The 4,197-nt window shown below is 36.5% G+C and overlaps 1 non-coding gene across 1 annotated transcript; it reads left to right on the top strand.

Moving 5' to 3' along the window:
• Positions 1–1,995: 1,995 nt before the first annotated feature.
• On the top strand, positions 1,996–2,101 carry LOC132275792 (small nucleolar RNA R71). Its single transcript, XR_009470740.1, has one exon. It is a non-coding gene; the product is annotated as a small nucleolar RNA R71 (small nucleolar RNA).
• The last annotated feature ends 2,096 nt before the right edge of the window (positions 2,102–4,197 follow it).

Raw genomic sequence — 4,197 nt, 5'->3', positions numbered from 1 at the left:
GGTAAGGACTTCAGCTCTAGCTCTTGTGTAGACTCCAAAGATGTTGTAGATGGTTCACTTGACAATGGTGGAAGTGGCTCAATAGGAATCTTCCATGGTGGAATGGTATGTATACTGGCTATATCAAGAATGACATTCACTTCTTCAATGCTTTTGTCGACACCAAAGGACTCTGTATCAAAGTAAGATAGGCATGCTTCCAGTGGATCTTTTGTCAAGGCAAATGGGGCCATTTTTTCAACATATTCATCGATGGTATTGACAAGAAAACAATCCTTATCATCTGAAGGGCTTTGACTGGTATTAAAAATATTTAAGCATACCTTTATATTGCCAAAAGAAAAGTCCATGACTCATTTCCTACAATTTATGCTTGTATTTGTTGTCACAAGGAGACGACCAAGGATCACTGGAATGTGCCTCCTTGACTCTAGAACTAGCTCGGTATCTAGCACAATAAAGTCCACTGGGAAGTAGAATTTATCTACTTTGATGATCACATCTTCGATGACACCATAGGGTTGTTTAGTTGACCTATCTGCTAATTGGAGAATAATTGAGGTAGATTTCAATTCTCCTAATCCGAGTTGCAAGTAAACCGAATAAGGAAGAAGGTTTACATTTGCAACCAAATCTAAAAGAGCTCGCTCTACTTGATGATTCCCTATTGTGCATAAAAGTGTTGGAGCGCCTGGATCTTTGAATTTTGGAACAGTGCAGTGCTAGATTATGGAACTGACTTGCTCAGTTAATAGCACCTTCTCAGGAACATAGCTATTTGAACGCCTTTTCTGAGTACACATATCTTTCAGAAATTTGGCGTAAGCTGGAATTTGCTGAATTGCATTAAGTAATGGGAGATTAATCTTCATATGTTTGAACATCTCCATTATGTCTTGAAGTTTGCTTGCTTGCATCACTGTCTTTGATGTTTCTTGTAGTCTCTGAGGGAATGGCACAACAAAATGCCTTTGTTCAAGAGATGGCTCAGTAGTTGGAGGTACTTCTTGTGCCTTTTCATTACGCTCTTTTTTCTCTTTAAATTTTTTCTTCCAATTTTCATCATTCTTTGCTTCCTCTTCTTCCACCTTGTTTTCAACTCTCTTACCACTTCTCAGAGTAGTAATTGTTTGCACTTGTTCATGGTGGACTTCTTGGCCAGTAATGTCATCAATTATACGCACACCTCTTGGATTAGCTACTGGTTGACTATGAAGCTTGCCATCCTCTCTTCTGTTCAAGGCTTGACCTAGTTGGCTAACTTGACTCTCTAACTTGGCAAATGATGGAGCATGCGACTACACAAGTTGATTAGTTGGCTCTAACTGCTTTGCTATCATTGCCTCGATCATTGATAAGAATTGTTGAGGTTGACTGAAGGCATTCATAGGATTGAATCCAGGAGGATTTGAAGTCTGAACTTAAGATTGAAAATTGCCTTGTACCTGAGGTACTTGAGGCAGAAGAACTGATGTCCCTGTGGCTGGATTTCTCCATGAGAAGTTTGGACGGTTTCTCCAAGCCGGATTGTAAGTATTTGAATACATATTATTCCTTCCGGGCGTTCCATAGGTAGCATTACCTTGCTCTTGTGAATTCCTAAATACTGAGATGCACTTGGACAAATGGACACATGGTGAGATGGACTAGAACAAAAAGAACACACTTCAAAGTCTTGAGCATTAGTCGAAGGAAGGAAGATTTGACTGTGAAGTCATCAATTGATCCATCCTCTTAATTAATGCCTCAATTTGGCTCACTAGACCTTGATTTATTCCTGCTTCATTCATACTTTCTGCTCTCCTCAATATGGTATGAGGTCTTGCTACTGGAGGTAAAACATGTTGTGTAGAATTATCAGATATACTTTCGAAGAGCTGTCATGCCTCCTCTACACTCTTCAACATAAAATTTCCACCATAAGAGGCATCCACCAAATATCTTTGTGCCTCATTGAGCCCCTTATGAAAAAAGTTGACAAGCTGCCATTTTGGCATGTCATGATGAGGACACTTCCGAAGGAGGTCTCTGAATCTTTCCTAAGCCTCATGAAAAGGCTCGTCAGGCCCTTGAGCAAAACAAGTAATAACATCTTGATGTTGAGTAGTTCTTACCATGGGGAAGTGCTTGTTTAAAAACTTCTATTGCAATTCAGCCCATGTAGTGATGGAGTCCGCTAGCAATGAATTAAACCAGTCATTCGCCTTGTCCTTTAATGAAAAGGTGTAGCTTAAGCACATCATCGTCAAAGCTCTAGATCTTTATTGTTCTGCACACCTCTGCAAAGTCATCCAAGTGCCGGTATGGATCCTCTTCTGATAGGCCATAAAAAAAAGGTAGTAACTGAAGGGTACTGGCCTTAATTTCGTAGTGAGGGGCCCTCACTTGAGGATACCGAACTGTAAACGAAGAGTTGTACATACCTGGTTCGTAGTAATCCTTTAAACAACGAACTGCTTTTGCAGCTGGTGGATCATCCGCCATCTTTTCCTTTTTAAGGCCTCCAAAATCTTTCTCCAAGTTTTTGAGATTCATTTCGATTTCTAGGTCTAACGGAAGCTGAGGGAGTGACAAAGAACGTCTTCCAAGCATATAATGTCACCTACAATAATTAAAAGAAAACAGAATCAAAATAAAGAAATAAATTAAATTAAATTAAATTAAAATCCTAAACTAAGATCCTAATTAAAATTAATTATAAAATTTAATGTTATCTGTCAAGAACTAAAACAAGTCCCCCGCAACGGCGCCAAAAACTTGTTGTGAGATTTATATGTATTACTCGCAAGTGCACGAATCTTTGCAGATAGGGCTTACTTGTAAGGGTGTCGTACCCAAGGGACTTCTGTAAATTAAGTTTGTCAACAGATTTCTTAAATTCCAAATTAACTTGAAAGTAGGATAATCAAATTGTAATGATTAATTCTAAATTAACTTAGTAGAAAAATAAAATAAACTAAAGAACAATGATTAAATAGAATGTAAAAAATTAGAGAGAGAACTAGGGGAATGACTTCACCACTAACGTCGCACCACCAGTTAATTGTATCAATTTATTGGAAATATATCATATAACATGCATAGAGAATTAATCATGGCTACAAGCGCATATTAATTCAGTTAGAAAATAATATAATTTAAAGCTAAACGTAGACTATCTTCGATTGGCATAAACCATCTACCTATCTAATTTACTCTAGGGTGTAGCATGGTCTATCTTTTCTAGGCATAATCCATCGAATCTCTAACATTATATTCAGAGAAATACCATTGTGTATTCATCTCATTCACAAATATAAGAAGTGAATGAGTGTATTCAATTACAAGATTAAAATATCTAAGACAAGATAGAAAAATATTTGTAATTGAATTAAAACTCCAAAACCGATTCTTATTGAAAAGTCAATTAAAAATCTTATAGATTACACAATCACGCATGATAAAAATTGTTCTCCAATAATTAAATACAATCAAACCAGTGTACTAAGCTAGGGCTACATCACAACCCTAACAAGTCGTTTTAGCCAAGCATGACTGGAATGGAATTCTTCATGGTTAAGGAAGACATCTTTACCACCATGGATTGATCTCCTCTTTCTTCTGAATGCTTCTCCTCTGAGCTCAGCCTCAAACTCCTCTCTATATCATTCAATGTTGTATATGACTCCCTTTAAATAATAAAAGATTAGCCCTAAAGTTCCCTTTTCCATATAGAAGACATACATAGAAATTCTGTCAAATAAGGACTCTAAAATTCGTACAGACTTCCAGCCCAATTTTGACAAGGTAAATCGCTGTTTTAGGGAATTCTCATGAAATACAAAATTGTAGCTCTTCGAATTTCCTTTTAACATGCGTGAGAATTTAGCTATTTTGACACTCGAGGAGAGAGATACAGCCAAATTACCAAAATGGGTTCAAGTGACCAACTTTGGTGAAAGTTTCCTTTTTGGAGAAAGATTTTTCCTTTTCAGCTTCTTTCCATTCTCATCAACTTGTGACTTCTTTTGGACTATTTTCTAAGTATAATTAGACTTGGATCTTCAAAATTGCTCGATCCCATGGAATATCATCTTTTAAAGCTCAGAATCACTAGTCTTGACTAATTTTACAATTAAAACCCTGAAATAAATAAAAATAATAAAACAATGTAAAATCACAAATAAATTATTATTAAGAGAATAAAACATGCAATTA

The sequence above is a fragment of the Cornus florida genome, unplaced genomic scaffold (genome assembly GCF_030987335.1).
Source record: "Cornus florida cultivar Cherokee Brave unplaced genomic scaffold, ASM3098733v1 CherokeeBrave_3.0.0_Hap2_Chr09, whole genome shotgun sequence".
Taxonomy (NCBI): domain Eukaryota; kingdom Viridiplantae; phylum Streptophyta; class Magnoliopsida; order Cornales; family Cornaceae; genus Cornus; species Cornus florida.
Note: the sequence above shows the minus strand (reverse complement) of the source record. Positions and strands in the feature narration are given on the sequence as shown.